This window comes from Phaenicophaeus curvirostris, chromosome 16, assembly GCF_032191515.1.
Source record: "Phaenicophaeus curvirostris isolate KB17595 chromosome 16, BPBGC_Pcur_1.0, whole genome shotgun sequence".
Taxonomy (NCBI): Eukaryota; Metazoa; Chordata; class Aves; order Cuculiformes; family Cuculidae; genus Phaenicophaeus; species Phaenicophaeus curvirostris.
Window position 1 is genome coordinate 14,471,675 of NC_091407.1, and position 16,549 is coordinate 14,488,223.

General features: G+C 56.5%; 1 pseudogene; it reads right to left on the reverse strand.

The window, feature by feature from the left end:
• Positions 1–13,433, reverse strand: LOC138727775 (uncharacterized; annotated as a pseudogene).
• Positions 13,434–16,549: the final 3,116 nt, after the last annotated feature.

Here is a 16,549-nt window from a genome sequence, read left to right on the forward strand (position 1 = left end):
CTCCAAAGAGCAGTTATTGCAGAGATTGTGGGCAGCTTGGCTGGTGCTTTTGCTGTTTGGACTCCATGAGGGACATGGGTGCAAGCTGAGGCATCCTGGTAGCCACCGGCGTGGGGACGGACTCCTCAGGGTTTCAGGGTCACTTCCACTGGGAAATGGTCACTGACTTCCAAAGCCTGGATGTGGTAGGAAAGCAAAGAAATGCAAAAGAGCTCGTCTGGACTCTGGGCTGGGACTGAACGCTCTGCTCTGATCCCAGAACTGAAACGAGACCCCAGGCTGGGGGAGCATCGGAGCAGATGTGTCACTCAAGGGTGGGATCACGGTGCCACCGTGCTTGTGTGTCCTGGTTCCTCCCTCACCTCCTTGTTAGTGAGGTTGAAAGCCAACTCGAAGTTGTAGATTTTGGCAGAGTTGGGCTCAATATCTTTTTTCAGGTCATTGCCGCAGACGACGATGCTGCCGAGGCATCATGGGGGTGTTAGTGCCCCCCAGGACCCACCAGTGACAGCCCCTGTGCCACCACCACAGCACCCACCGGTCATAGGGGTAGTGGGTTGTTTCAGTGACAGTGGTGTCATCATCATCTGTGATGAGCCAGTCACAAGGTGCTTGGGTGCGCAGACGGATTTTGCGCCAGTCGTCATCTTTCACGTAGCTGCCGCCGGCGTTGAAGTCACCCAGGAGGAGGATGTTCTGCAGGGCAGCGTGCTGTGTCCCCACCCATGGGCCACACAGGTACCAAGGGCTCCCAAAATCTCAGCAGCCCCCCTGGGTCTCCCCAGCACAGGAGGACACCCCCCAGGAATGGCAGCGGAGCCCCCACTCTGCCGGGTGTGAGAGGTCTCCCGTGGGACACCTCCACCCCAGGATGGTGCCGGCATGTGCGGCACCCACACCCCAGCCCGCCCGGCTGCCCCGAGCGGGAGCCGAGCTCCCCAACACCGCTTACGTCATTTGTCCAGGCAGTGCGGATATCGTTGTAGACGTCATAGAGCTTGTCGATCTCTTTTACCGCATTGTCAGGCTTGGAGTGCAGGGGCACCATCACAAATTCCTTCACCTCTGCCAGACAGGGAGCCATCAGCTCCCGGCTCGGGTGCTGCACCCGGCTCGGGAGCGGGAACCCCAGGAGACCCCCCGGGGCCAAGCCCCAGCTGCCAGCAGGGAAAAGCTGCTGAAGGGAACAGATGCCTTGGCTTGTTGTCATCTGCGTGTCCTCCAGCCTGGCATTTGCAGCAGAGACCTACAGCCCTCTGCATGTGGCCTGGGGTTTGCTGCTTGTTTCCCATCATTCTTCCCAAGTCACTGTGGCTTTGGGGAAGGAGATGGGGGTGGGAGAGATGGGAGAGTGTGTGTGTGCTGGGGAGTTGCCGGGGAGGTGGAAGTGATGGTCCAGGGTTAGGAGAGGGGATGAGGTGGGAAATGGGACGTGAGTGGTGATGGCAAATGGTGGGAGATGTTGGGAGATGGGAGAGGTTGGGAGGTGGCACACAGCTGGAGGGAGCAGATGGTGGGCTATGGCATAAATGGGAGGTAGTAGGTGCTGGGATGTGGGACACAATGGGAGAGGTGGAGGGGCTGCCGTGCATCGGCTCTGCTCACGCGTGGTGGGTGAGGAGAACTCGACAATGTAAGGCGGTCTGCTGAAGACACTTTTGTCCGGATACTGCTGCGTCTTCACAACAGAGACTTTGTCTGCTCTGAGGGAGAAGAGTGGAACAGTCCCTGTCACCTCTCCTGCCACAAAGGAAGTCCACAGATAAACTCACCTCCCTTCAGGGGCCACCAGGCAGGACAGCAGGTGACAGGGGGAACACTAGACCCTGGCAGCATCCCCTACCTGTAGATGAAGAGGTACTGCTCTGCATAGCTGCTTGAGCCCAGGGGTTTGCTGGCCTCAAATTTATATGAGCCTGGATTTCCTCTGAGAGAGAGAGACGTGGGGAGGGTGAGAGGAGGTCCCCACCAGCACCCAGTGCTCTCACTCCGGCCAAGCCAGAGGTGGCCTGGCACGATGAGACACCAGCCAGGATCCGTTCCAGCATCCCATCTGCAGGCACCCCCTGCCCTGTGCCATTGAGGTCACCTGTTGAGCTCAGCCATGAGTGCATTCACAGCGTCCAGGTTCTTGTCCCGGACCTCCTGCACCAGGGTGATGTCGTACCGCTTCACGATCTGGGGGAACAACCTCAGAGCTGCTCACCCTTGCCCAGGAACTGCTCCTGGGGGACCCAGGGGTGCCTAGACTGGGCTGGGAAGGCTCCCAGATTGACAATAGGTGGGTGGGCAATGGAGAGCCAGGGAGGGAGCTCCTCTGCTGGTGTCCTTGGGCTTGGAAGGACCCTGGGGCGACACCGTGCCCTCTAAAGCCCATTTGTCTGCTGCCTCCCATCCCTGCAGCTCCTCCCTCTCTGGATGCTGTGAATGAGGAACCTGGGCAGCACCAACCATTGACTGTCCCTGGTGGAGGGCAGGTAAGAGTGGAGATGTCCCAGGATTGGAGAATGTGATGGGGGAAGAGGATATGGGTGGATCGATGGGGGCTTGGACATATGGATGGAGGTGTGAGTGGATGCAGTCATTCATGGGTGGGTGGATGGATGGATGGATGGATGGATGGAGCTACAGGCAGATGGATGGGGGCTGTTGATGGACTGGCGGATGCGTGCCTGTAGGGATGGACACAGTGGATGTATGGATGACTGTTGAGCTAATGTCTGACTGCCCCAGCTGGCTGCATCCCAGAGAGCAGAGAGAGGTCAGAAATGTATCTATCCCATAGTACTCACTTCGACGATGATGTTAGCGACTTCTGTTTTGTTCATCTTTGTCTTCCCAAAGTGCTGGATGTTGAAGGCGCTGATCCTCAGCGTGACGGCCACATGCAGCAGGACAGCTGCAACCAGCAGCGACAGCACCAGCTTTGCGGCCCCCATCCTGCGTGCAGAGGGGCAGGGATGGGCTCAGCCCCTTGCCTGGGAGGGGGATTTGGCACAGACAGCAAGGGGGACCAGGGTATTCCCACTGGCCGTACTGGTTTCACTGGGAGGCGTCTCTTCCCTAGTGAAACACCAGGACCCAGGGATGGTTAACCCCTGTCCAGCCTCACAGCCGCAGCCTGGGGCTGCCGAGTCCTTGTCCCCGTCTCAAGTGGGGCCTCATCCTGCCTGTCCCTCTTGGAGGGAGCCCAGTCCACCCATGAGACCAGAGCTGATAATTCACAGCAAAGGAGCAAATGCCATTTCCTGGTGACACAGAGCTGTCCCTTCCTCAGTCACCATGCTCAGGCTGGCCACCTCTCCTGGGCTAGGACAGGGGGCAGCCTCCAGGGACACCAGGATGCCTGGCCTTGCACCTCTCCCAGCCCTCCCTGGGTCTGCTCCAGAGACCCAAAAGACCCTGCAGCAGCTGAGGTGGGACAGAGCAGGGGATAGATCCCTCTCCGACACCCCAGAGCACCCTCACCTGGGGTATCCAGCCCCACCGACAACCAGCCCTGCCCCTGCCCCCTCCTCGCCCAGGCTGGAGTCCTCAGGGCTCCCAACAAGGCAGCGCGGTGGCTCCAAACCATGGGGAAAGCTATTTGGGACGCAATTCCTGTGCCGCTCAGCTCCACGGGGTAATATTTCACCGGCAGGTAGGCTGGGAGCGCTGCCCAAGCCCAGGTGCCCTAAGCACCCGGCGCCCCGGCAGCCCTGACAAGAGAGGAGCACCAAATAGCCCGGCTTTCGGCATAGCCGGAGCCTGCCCTGGGGAAGGGCTCGCTGCCCCAGCATCGCTTTTTCTTCTGGGACAGCTGCTCTAGTTCTGTTTTCACCTTTCCCCCCTTGAATTCTCTCTACAGCTGCAAACACTTCCATTCTCTCCAGATGAGAATGCAACCACTCCCTGACACCTCGATTGGGTAACGCTACAATTTGATCATGCCACACACTGCCCAAAGCCCCTCGAGTCAATCCTGATCTCAGGGGATGCAGCAGCCTCCGATGCCCCCCAGCAGAGGCACCTCGGGAGAAGCGGATCCATCCTGGGTGATGCTCGTCTGCTGCGCCTGTGCTCAGCCCTGCAGAAACTCTTGGCAAAATTAAGCTGAGCTGGAGAAGGTGACTTTGGAGAGGGGAGGACATGGAGCACAGGAGGAGCAGCGAGCAGGACCTACCTTTGGTGTCGTCCAAAGTCTCTGGGAGTGGAAGGAGCTGCACCTGTATTTATAGGGAGGGACACGCTCGCCTTGCCAAGTGATTGCATGAGGCCACAGCACCATATGTCTTTTTCCACAGAAATGAAGGTCTTCTCAGTGAAAAAAACCAGCTTTTCATCAAGTGTAAACACCTCCTGCCACAGCTGAGCCTGACAATGTGGCTGCATTGATAACATCGCCAGCAAGAGATTGGCAAGGTGAATCCCAGGGTCCTCTCATGGGGAAGAGCAGTTCCCCAAGATGGGATGCAGGCAGATCTCACACATGATCAGCTACAATTTCTCTTAGAAAGCGTTGATTTCACCAACACCAAGCGTTCCCATCCTGCACCCCGCTTTTCCCACAAGCCAGTTCCAGGTGAGCATGACGAAGCCGGCAGAGCATGGTGCTGCATGCTGGCCCCTCATCCTGAAACCCACCGGGTCCTACCACAGTGCCCTTCGCCAGACCCGCCCCGAGAGGTCCCACAGGTGGCAGCCCCACACCCCACATGCTCCCGCAGCTCCCCAGCCTTGCTCCAGCACCCTTGGCTGATGTCCCAGTGCTCCCTGGCCTCCCAAGGCAGCTGCTGTTTCCCAGGAGGGCTCTGCAGGTTCTCTGATGTGTGCGGGTGCCTTGGGGGATGGAGGATCTCTGACTTCCCAGTCGGATAAGTGGCTCCCCAGATTCAGGGTTCTGGGGCTCATAAGTTCCCCTGAAACAGGCCAGGCTTTCCCCAGGGCAGAGACACCCTCAGGGCCATCCAACCCCTACATTCAGTTACCCCAAGCTCCAGGTTCTCCCCATTCCCATCCCCAGGCTCTCTCCATTCCCAGCTCCAGGCTGCACCCCATCCCAAAGCCAAGAAGATCATTCTGGGAACTGCTGTAAAACCTCTCACAACAAGACAGTCCCTGGGCCCAGCCAGCACGGGTTCACAAGGGAAGGTTCTGCCTGACAAACTGCATTTCTTCCTATGTGAAGGTCACCCAGCGAGGTGGCCAAGGGAAGCCACTTCTCATGCTGAAGAAATTCCTCATTGTGTCTAGTCTAAATCTGCCCCTCTCCAGTTTATAGCCATTGCCCCTCGTCCTATCCCTACAAGCCTTTGGAAACAGTCACTCCCCAGCCTTCTTGTAGCCCCTTCAGGTACTGGAAGGTCATTAAAGGTCTTCTCGGAGCCTTCTCTTCTCCAGGGTGAACAAGCCCAACTCTCTCAGCTTGTCCTCGGATGGGAGGTGCTCCAGAACTCTGATCATCCTTGTAGTCTCCTCTGGGCCCATTCCTACTATTCATAGGAATGGTTGGACTCAATGATCCAGTGGGTCTTTTCCAACCTAGTGATTCTATGATTCTAAACATTTCCATTTCCTTCTTATGCAGAGGATTCCAGAACTGGACACAATACTCTAGATGAGATCTTACAAGAGAGAGGAAATGAAGGGCATAATCCCCTCCCTAGACCTGCTGGCCAGGCTTCTTTTGATGCAGCCCAGGACACGGTTGGTCTTCTGGGCTGCCAACACGCATTGCCGGTTCATATTGAGCTTCTCATCGACCAGCACCCCAAGTCCTTCTCTGCGGGGCCACTCTCAATCACATCGTCCCCCATCCTCTACTGACAGTGGGGATTGCCCTGACCCAGGAGTAGGACCTTGCACTTGGCCTTTTGAACCTCATGAGGTTCTCACAGCCCCACTTCTCCAGCCTGTCCAGGTCCCTCTGGGTGACATCCCGTCCTGGTGTGGCAACTGCACCACTCAGCTTGGTGTCATCTGCAAACTTGCTGAGGGTACATTCGATCGCACTGTCAATACCATTGATGAAGATATTAAACAGCACTGGTCCCTCTACAGACCCCTGAGGGACACAGCTTGTCAGAGATCTCCATCTGGACTTTGAGCCGTTGACCACTACTCTCTGAATACAACAACCACCAAACCAATTTCTTATCGAACAAAGTGTCCACTCACCAAATCCATATCTCTCCACATTAGAGAGAAGGATGTTGTGGGGATTCATGTTAAGGGCTTTACAGAAGTCCAGATCGATAGTATCCATTGTTTTTCCCTTGTCCCCTGCTGTAGTTCCCCCATCGTAGGAAGCAGCTAGGCTGGTAGGACAGGACCTACCCCTGGTGAAGCCATGCTGGCTGCCACTAATCACCTCCCCGTCCTCCCTGTGCTTGTGCAGAGCTTCTAGGAGGATCTGTTCCATGATCTTCCCAGGCACCGAGGTGAGGCTGACCAGTCAGTACTTCCCAAGGTCATCTTTGCTACCCTTTTAAAAACAGGCACAAGGTCACCCTCTTCCAGTCACCAGGGTCTTTCAGGAAAGCCTTGGATGCTGCCTGTCCTAAACAAACAGTGCAGCATTCAGCTGGAGAAGCACATGACACAGTGGGAGCGATAGCCTGACAGGCCGGGCTCAAAGGCTCTCAGTCAGGGGGTTCCATCGCTCTGGCTTCTCCTGGTGGGGCTGGGTGGGCACACGGGGCTTGGGGGTCTGTGGCCGGGGTGGCCCCCTCGGTCACAGCGTGGGGCACGGCAGCCAGGCAGGAGGTGAAGGGCAATGGCCTTAACGGGGGTGATTGAGAGGGTGTAATTGTAGGGGAAAGAAGGGACTTGGGGTGTCTGGGGGAGGCTGGCTGAGCAGCACCAGCCTCAGCAAGAGGGGGCGGCTGCAAACCCCCACAGCATCTCCTCTTGTCTCCCAAGCAGCCCCAGCTGGCACCTAAAGCAGCCGCACGGGTGACTCGGATCCCCAGAGCAGCGCTGGCACAGCCAGTATCCCTTGCACTGGCACATCCATCCCCCGGCACTTCACAGAATCACAGAATAACCAGGTTGGAAGAGACCCACCGGATCATCGAGTCCAACCGTTAATATATACTGTATCAGAGAAAAAACTGAAAACTTGCTGTCCCCCAGCTCAGGGAGCAGGCAGCTTGGCCGGGTTTGGGGAGGTGTCGCTGCTCATGTCAGGGCCTGCCAGGCTCTCGCCAGCTCTGCAGGTTTTGCATCCTCACAGCCAGTCAACGGATGAGTCTGGTGTCCCCCGGTGCTGTGCTGACACCCGGAGGAGCTGCTGTGGCACAGGGGCAGGGGTCAGGTGCAGGGGGTGCGGGGGGAAGTGAAGGGACCCTCCGTGCAGAGGTGCAAGAACCAGAAAATGCTCATTTTTAATGTATGCAGAGAGGGTCCCACAACTGCAAGTGTCTAAAGAGCGGCTTTTGCAGAGATTGTGGGCAGCTTGTCTGGTGCTTTCGCTGTTTGGACTCCATGAGGGATGTGGGCTCAGGCTGTGGGTGTCCTGGTAGCCACTGGCGTGAGGACAGACTCCTCAGATTAGGACCGTCTCCACTGGGAAATGGTCACTGACTTCCAAAGCCTGGATGTTGGGAGGGAAAGCAAAGAAGTGGCTGAGCTCATCTGGACCTGCCACCGCTGTCGTGGCTGGGACCGAACGCTCTGCTCCGATCCCAGAACCAAAACCAGACCCCAGGCTGGGGGAGCATCGGAGCAGAGGTTGGGGCTGACGTGCCCATGGGAGCGCCCTGGGGAACAGGGACCCACCCACACTCAAGTGTGGGATCACGGTGCCACCAGGCTTGTGTGTCTTGGTCCCTAACTCACCTTCTTGTTAGTGAGGTTGAAGGCCACCTCGAAGTTGTAGATTCTGCCAGAGCCAGGCTCGATGTCTTTTTTCAGATCATCACCGCAGACGACGATGCTGCCGAGGCATCAGGGGGTGTTAGTGCCCCCCAAGACCCACCAGTGACAGCCCCTATGCCACCACCACAGCACCCACCGGTCATAGGGGTAGTGGCTCTTGGCAGTAACAGTGGTATCATCATCATCTGTGATGAGCCAGTCACAAGGTGCTTGGGTGCGCAGACGGATTTTGCGCCAGTCGTCATCTTTCACGTAGCTGCCGCCGGCGTTGAAGTCACCCAGGAGGAGGATGTTCTGCAGGGCAGTGTGCTGTGTCCCCACCCATGGGCCACACGGGTACAAGGGCTCCCAAAATCTCAGCCCCCCCCTGGGTCTCCCCAGCACAGGAGGACACCCCCCAGGAATGGCAGCGGAGCCCCCGCTCTGCCGGGTGTGAGAGGTCTCCCGTGGGACACCTCCACCCCAGGATGGTGCCGGCATGTGCGGCGCCCACACCCCAGCCCCCCCGGCTGCCCCGAGCGGGAGCCGAGCTCCCCAAAGCCACTTACGTCATTTTTCCAGGCAGTGCGTATATAGTTGTAGACGTCATAGAGCTTGTCGATCTCTTTTACCGCATTATTAGGATTGGAGTGCAGGGGCACCATCACAAATTCCTTCACCTCTGCCAGACAGGGAGCCATCAGCTCCCGGCTCGGGTGCTGCACCCGGCTCGGGAGCGGGAACCCCAGGAGACCCCCTGGGCCAAGCCCCAGCTGCCAGCAGGGAAAAGCTGCTGGAGGGAACAGATGCCTTGGCTTGTTGTCGTCTGCGTGTCCTCCAGCCTGGCATTTGCAGCAGAGACCTACAGCCCTCTGCACGTGGCCTGGGGTTTGCTGCTTGTTTCCCATCATTCTTCCCAAGTCACTGTGGCTTTGGGGAAGGAGATGGGGGTGGGAGAGATGGGAGAGTGTGTGTGTCCTGGGGAGTTGCCGGGGAGGTGGAAGCGATGGTCCAGGGTTAGGAGAGGGGATGAGGTGGGAAATGGGATGTGAGCGGTGATGGCAAATGGAGGGAGATGTTGGGAGATGGGAGAGGTTAGGAGGTGGCACACAACTGGAGGGAGCAGATGGTGGGCTATGGCATAAATGGGAGGTAGTAGGTGCTGGGATGTGGGACACGATGGGAGAGGTGGAGGGGCTGCCGTGCATCGGCTCTGCTCACGCGTGTTGGGTGAGTAGAACTTGACAACGTAAGGTGGTCTGCTGAAGACACCCATGCTCCTGATCTGTTCGGTCATCCGCAGGTTGACACTGTCATTCCTGAGAAGGAGAGTGAGGCAGCCCCTGTCACCTCTCCTGCACACACGGGGACCTCAGATGAACCCACCTCCCTTCAGGGGCCACCAGGAAGGACAGCACGTGACACGAGGAACACCAGACCCTGCCAGAATCCCTTACCTCCAGATGAAGAGGTACCGCTCCGTGTAGACACTCTGACCCAGGGGTTCACTGTAATTAAAGTTGTACAAACCCGGGGTTCCTCTGAGAGAGAGAAGTGGGGATGTAGAGGAGGCTCCGTGTTCCCACCAGCGCCCAGCGCTCTCACTCCGGCCAAGCCAGAGGTGCCCCGGCACGATGAGACACCAGCCAGGATCCGTTCCAGCATCCCATCTGCAGGCACCCCCTGCCCTGTGCCATTGAGGTCACCTGTTGAGCATTTCTTTGAGCTTATTCACAGCATCCAGGTTCTTGTCCCGGACCTCCTGCACCAGGGTGATGTCGTACCGCTTCACGATCTGGGGGAACAAGCTCAGAGCTGCTCACCCTTGCCCAGGAACTGCTCTTGGGGACCCAGGGGTGCCTAGGCTGGGCTGGGAAGGCTGCCGGCCTGGCAATAGGCAGGCGGGCAATGGAGAGCCAGGGAGGGAGCTCCTCTGCTGGTGTCCTTGGGCTTGGAAGGACTCTAGGGTAACAAGGTGCCCCCTAAAGCCCATTTGTCTGCTGCCTCCCATCCCTGCAGCTCCTCCCTCTCTGGGTGCTGTGAGTGAGGAACCTGGGTAGCACCAACCATTGACTGTCCCTGGCAGAGGACAGGTAAGAGTGGAGATGTCCCAGGATTGGAGAATGTGATGGGGGAAGAGGATATGGGTGGATGGATGGGGGCTTGGACATATGGATGGAGGTGTGAGTGGATGCAGTCATGGATGGATGGATGGATGGATGGATGGAGCTACAGGCAGATGGATGAGGATGTTGATGGACTGGTGGATGCGTGCCTGTAGGGATGGACACAGTGGATATATGGATGACTGTTGAGCTAATGTCTGACTGCCCCAGCTGGCTGCATCCCAGAGAGCAGAGAGAGGTCAGAACTGTATCTGTCCCATAGTACTCACTTCGACGATGATGTTAGCGACTTCTGTTTTGTTCATCTTTGACTTCCCAAAGAAGTGGATGTTGAAGGCGCTGATCCTCAGCGTGACAGCCACATGCAGCAGGACAGCTGCAACCAGCAGCGACAGCACCAGCTTTGAGGCCCCCATCCTGCGTGCAGAGGGGCAGGGATGGGCTCAGTCATTTGGGACGCGATTCCTGTGCCGCTAAGCTCCACGGGGTAATATTTCACCGGCAGGTAGGCTGGGAGCGCTGCCCAAGCCCAGGTGCCCCAAGCACCCGGCGCCCCAGCAGCCCTGACAAGAGAGGAGCACCAAACAGCCCAGCTTTTGGCACAGCCAGAGCCTGCCCTGGGGAAGGGCTCGCTGCCCCAGCATCGCTTTTTTCTTCTGGGACACCCACTCTGATTCAATTCTCACCTTTCCCCCCTTGCACTACAGCTCCAAACGCTTCCAATCTCTCCAGATGAGAACGCAACGATTCCCTGACACCTCAACTGGGTAACGCTACAATTTGATCATGCCACAAACTGCCCAAAGCCCGTCGAGTCAATCCCGCTCTCAGGGGATGCAGCAGCCTCCGATGCCTCCCCAGCAGAGGCACCTCGGGAGAAGCGGATCCATCCTGGGTGATGCTCGTCTGCTGCGCCCAGGCTCAGCCCTGCAGAAACTCTCGGCAAAATTAAGCTGAGCTGGAGAAGGCGACGTTGGAGAGGAGAGGACATGGAGCACAGGAGGAGCAGTGAGCAGGACCTACCTTTGGTGTCGTCCGAAGTCTCTGGAAGGGGAAGGAGCTGCACCTGTATTTATAGGGAGGGACACACTCAACTTGCAGAGCGATTGCATGAGGCCACAAGCTCCACATTGCATCTATCATGGAAATGAAGGTCTGCTCAAGAAATTGCAACACCTTCTACCGCCGCTGAGCCTGACAATGTTGCTGCATTGATAATATCATCAGCAAGATATTGGTACAGTCAAAGTGAGCAGTTCCCCAAGCTGGGACACAGGCAGCTCACACATGAGCAGCTACAGTTTCTCTCAAAAAGTGCTTATTTCACCAACACCAAGCGTTCCCATCCTGCACCCCGCTTTTCCCACAAGCCAGTTCCAGAGAAGTGACAGGATTTGCAGCCGCTCCCCACAATGTGATCAAGGCCTGGCCTTGACCCCTTGAACAGGCATGTGGCTTGCTAGGGTCACGGCTCTGGGGACATGAGCCCCTGAGCCAGGGCTCCCTGTGACATGTCCCCCCCAGCCCCTCTTCACTTCTCCTGCAGTTCCTGATATCCATCACAGCACTGTTCGACCTCTCTTCTAGTTGGCATTTGGGTTTGGCTTCCTGTGAATTTCTGCAGAATAAGGCAACACAAATGAACTGTTGTAAGAAAACGAACTGCTGCATATCTCAAGATGCTTTTGACGATACAGTTATGAAATGGTGATTTGTAAATGGTGGGATGGAATGTGTTAAAAAACAAGATTAACAACTATGATAATGATAACGACTCTTAACCCTTACCTTCTTGTCACCCAGAATCATTGAGATTGACCCCTCAGATAGGGCCACTCATTAATGGCTCTGAGTGGGATGGATCTCAACACCTCCCACTGGATCAGGGGTCAAAGCCTCACCCAACTGGGCCTTGAACACTCCTAGGGCTTCCCCACCCTCAGTGTGAAGAATTTCTTCCTGATGTCCAGTCTAAATCTTCCTCCTTCGAATCTGAAGCCATTCCTCCTCCTCCTATCACTCCCTGCCCTTGTAAAAAGTCCCTCCCCAGCTCTTTTACATGCCCATGGTACTGCTGGAAGTCTGCTGTGTGAAGCTGAACTTTAGCTTAATTAAAACGTAGTTCTCATTTTGTGATAGTGACTTCTTGTCACTATCACTATCCTTGAGCTCCTCGAGAAGTTCCTCTTCCAGGTGCCCAAGGAGTGAGGTGCTACCCCCAAGCTGGGCCCGGCGGCATGGAGAGGCCTGAGGCAGCAGCGAGAGCCCCGGGAGGCCCAGAGTGGCTGCAGGAGGTGGGCGAGGGGTTCAGGAGGGGGTCCCTGGGGGGCTGCTGCTGGAGACCAAGGCTCTGGAAGGGCAGAACGGGGTCCCTGGGGGGCTGCTGCTGGAGACTGAAGCTCCAGAAGGACAGGACAGGGTTCCTTGGGAGCTGGTGCTGGAGACCAAGGCCTTGGAGGGACAGGACAGGGTCCTAGAGCTTTCCAGTGTAAGCAGGTTCATGTGATAGAGGTTCAGGAATCTTGAAGATGTGCATCGTGCACAAAGACTGCGTTCCTGACACCCAGGAGAAGCTCGTGGCCTTTGCCACAAGCAAAGGAAGAAGAGGTAACAGTGACTGGAAGAGGGTAACCTTGTGCCTGTTTTTAAAAGGGTAGCAAAGATGACCTTGGGAAGTACTGACCAGTCAGCCTCACCTCAGTGCCTTGGAAGATCGTGGAACAGATCCTCCTAGAAGCTCAGCTGAAGCACAGGGAGGACGGGGAGGTGATTAGTGGCAGCCAGCATGGCTTCACTGGGGGCAGGTCCTGTCCTACCACCACCCTCACCTCCCCAAACAACAAGCCAGTTCCAGTCGAGCTGCTGAAAAATCCTCTCAAAACAAAACAGTCCCTGGGCCCAGCCAGCACGGGGTCACAAGGGAAGGTCCTGCCTGACAAACTTCATGTCTTCTTATGTCAAGATCACCCAGCGAGGTGACCAAGGGAAGCCACTTGATGTAATCGCTCTGCATTTCAGAGAATAGAATCACAGAACAGTTTGGGATGTGAGGGACCTTAAAGATCATCTGGTTCCAGCCTCTCCCTTGCCATGGGCAGGGACACCTCCCACTAGATCAGGTTGCCCAAAGCCCCATCCAACCTGGCCTTGAACACCTCCAGGGATGGGGCAGCAACTTCCCTGGGCAACCTGGGCCAGGGCCTCCCCACTCTCATGGTGAAGAAATTCCTCCTTCTGTCTAGTCTAAATCTACCCCTCTCCAGTTTATACCCATTGCCCCTCGTCCTGCCCCTACAAGCCTTTGGAAACAGTCCCTCCCCAGCTTTCTCTGCCACTGGCAGTGAGTGACAAGGCCTCGGCTCACCCACAGCCATGGTAGCACATCTCCCTCTCCTTCCCTGCCTACCTTTGGTGTCGTCCGAAGTCTCTGGAAGGGGAAGGAGCTGCACCTGTATTTATAGGGAGGGACATGCTCACCTTGCCGAGTGATCTCATGGTGCTGCAGGCTCCAGATGGCATCTATCACGGAAATGAAAGTCTTATGAAAAAGTTTCGACACCTCCTGCCGCAGATGTCAATGTTGCTGTGTTGATAATATTGACAGCAAGAGATCATCGATAATATTGCCAGCAAGAGATTGGTAAGGTCGAAGTGAATCCCAGAGTCCTCTCATGGGGAAGAGCAGTTCCCCAAGATGGGATGCAGGCAGATCTCACACATGATCAGCTACAATTTCTCTTAGAAAGCGTTGATTTCACCAACACCAAGCGTTCCCATCCTGCACCCCGCTTTTCCCACAAGCCAGTTCCAGGCGAGCGTGACGAAGCCGGCAGAGCATGGTGCTGCATGCTGGCCCCTCATCCTGAAACCCACCGGGTCCTACCACAGTGCCCTTCGCCAGACCCGCCCCGAGAGGTCCCACAGGTGGCAGCCCCACACCCCGCATGCTCCCGCAGCTCCCCAGCCTTGCTCCAGCGCCCTTGGCTGATGTCCCAGTGCTCCCTGGCCTCCCAAGGCAGCTGCTGTTTCCCAGGAGGGCTCTGCAGGGTCTCTGATGTGTGCGGGTGCCTTGGGGGATGGAGGATCTTCGACTTCCCAGTCGGATAAGTGGCTCCCCAGATTCAGGGTTCTGGGGCTCATAAGTTCCCCTGAAACAGGCCAGGCTTTCCCCAGGGCAGAGACACCCCCAGGGCCATCCAACCCCTACGTTCAGTTACCCCAAGCTCCAGGTTCTCCCCATTCCCATCCCCAGGCTCTCTCCATTCCCAGCTCCAGGCTGCACCCCATCCCAAACCCAAGAAGATCATTCTGGGAACTGCTGTAAAACCTCTCACAACAAGACAGTCCCTGGGCCCAGCCAGCACGGGTTCACAAGGGAAGGTTCTGCCTGACAAACTGCACTTCTTCCTATGTGAAGGTCACCCAGCGAGGTGGGCAAGGGAAGCCACTTCTCATGCTGAAGAAATTCCTCATTGTGTCTAGTCTAAATCTGCCCCTCTCCAGTTTATAGCCATTGCCCCTCGTCCTATCCCTACAAGCCTTTGGAAACAGTCACTCCCCAGCCTTCTTGTAGCCCCTTCAGGTACTGGAAGGTCATTAAAGGTCTTCTCGGAGCCTTCTCTTCTCCAGGGTGAACAAGCCCAACTCTCTCAGCTTGTCCTCGGATGGGAGGTGCTTCAGAACTCTGATCATCCTTTGTAGCCTCCTCTGGGACCATTCCTACTATTGATAGGAATGGTTGGACTCAATGATCCAGTGGGTCTTTTCCAACCTAGTGATTCTATGATTCTAAACATTTCCATCTCCTTCTTATGCAGAGGATTCCAGAACTGGACACAATACTCTAGATGAGATCTTACAAGAGAGAGGAAATGAAGGGCATAATCCCCTCCCTTGACCTGCTGGCCAGGCTTCTTTTGATGCAGCCCAGGACACGGTTGGTCTTCTGGGCTGCGAACACGCATTGCCGGTTCATATTGAGCTTCTCATCGACCAGCACCCCAAGTCCTTCTCTGCGGGGCCACTCTCAATCACATCATCCCCCATTCTCTACTGACATTGGGGTTTGCCCTGACCCAGGAGTAGGACCTTGCACTTGGCCTTTTGAACCTCATGAGGTTCTCACAGCCCCATTTCTCCAGCCTGTCCAGGTCCCTCTGGGTGACGTCCCGTCCTGGTGTGGCAACTGCACCACTCAGCTTGGTGTCATCTGCAAACTTGCTGAGGGTACATTCGATCACACTGTCAATACCATTGATGAAGATATTAAACAGCACTGGTCCCTCTACAGACCCCTGAGGGACACAGCTTGTCAGAGATCTCCATCTGGACTTTGAGACGATGACCACTACTCTCTGAATACAGCAACCACCAAACCGATTTCTTATCGAACAAAGTGTCCACTCACCAAATCCATATCTCTCCACATTAGAGAGAAGGATGTTGTGGGGATTCATGTTAAGGGCTTTACAGAAGTCCAGATCGATAGTATCCATTGCTTTTCCCTTGTCCCCTGCTGTAGTTACCCAAACATAGGAAGCAGCTAGGCTGGTAGGACAGGACCTACCCCTGGTGAAGCCATGCTGGCTGCCACTAATCACCTCCCCGTCCTCCCTGTGCTTGTGCAGAGCTTCTAGGAGGATCTGTTCCATGATCTTCCCAGGCACCGAGGTGAGGCTGACCGGTCAGTACTTCCCAAGGTCATCTTTGCTACCCTTTTAAAAACAGGCACAAGGTCACCCTCTTCCAGTCACCAGGGTCTTTCAGGAAAGCCTTGGATGCTGCCTGTCCTAAACAAACAGTGCAGCATTCAGCTGGAGAAGCACATGACACAGTGGGAGCGATTGCCTGACAGGCCAGGCTCAAAGGCTCTCAGTCAGGGGGTTCCATCGCTCTGGCTTCTCCTGGTGGGGCTGGGTGGGCACACAGGGCTTGGGGGGCTGTCGCTGGGGTGGCCCCCTCGGTCACAGCGTGGGGCACGGCAGCCAGGCAGGAGGTGAAGGGCAATGGCCTTAACGGGGGTGATTGAGAGGGTGTAATTGTAGGGGAAAGAAGGGACTCGGGGGTGTCTGGGGGTGGCTGGCTGAGCAGCACCAGCCTCAGCAAGAGGGAGCGGCTGCAAACCCCCACAGCATCTCCTCTTGTCTCCCAAGCAGCCCCAGCTGGCACCTAAAGCAGCCGCACGGGTGACTCGGATCCCCAGAGCAGCGCTGGCACAGCCGGTATCCCCTGCACCGGCACATCCATCCCCCGGCACTCACAGAATCACAGAATCACAGAATCACAGAATAACCAGGTTGGAAGAGACCCACTGGATCATCGAGTCCAACCGTTAATATATACTGTATCAGTGAAAAAACTGAAAACTTGCTGTCCCCCAGCTCAGGGAGCAGGCAGCTTGGCTGGGTTTGGGGAGGTGTCGCTGCTCGTGTCAGGGCCTGCCAGGCTCTTGCCAGCTCTGCAGGTTTTGCATCCTCACAGCCAGTCACCGGATGAGTCTGGTGTCCCCTGGTGCTGTGCTGGCACCCGGAGGAGCTGCCGTGGCACAGGGACAGGGGTCAGGTGCAGGGGGTGAGGGGGAAGTGAAG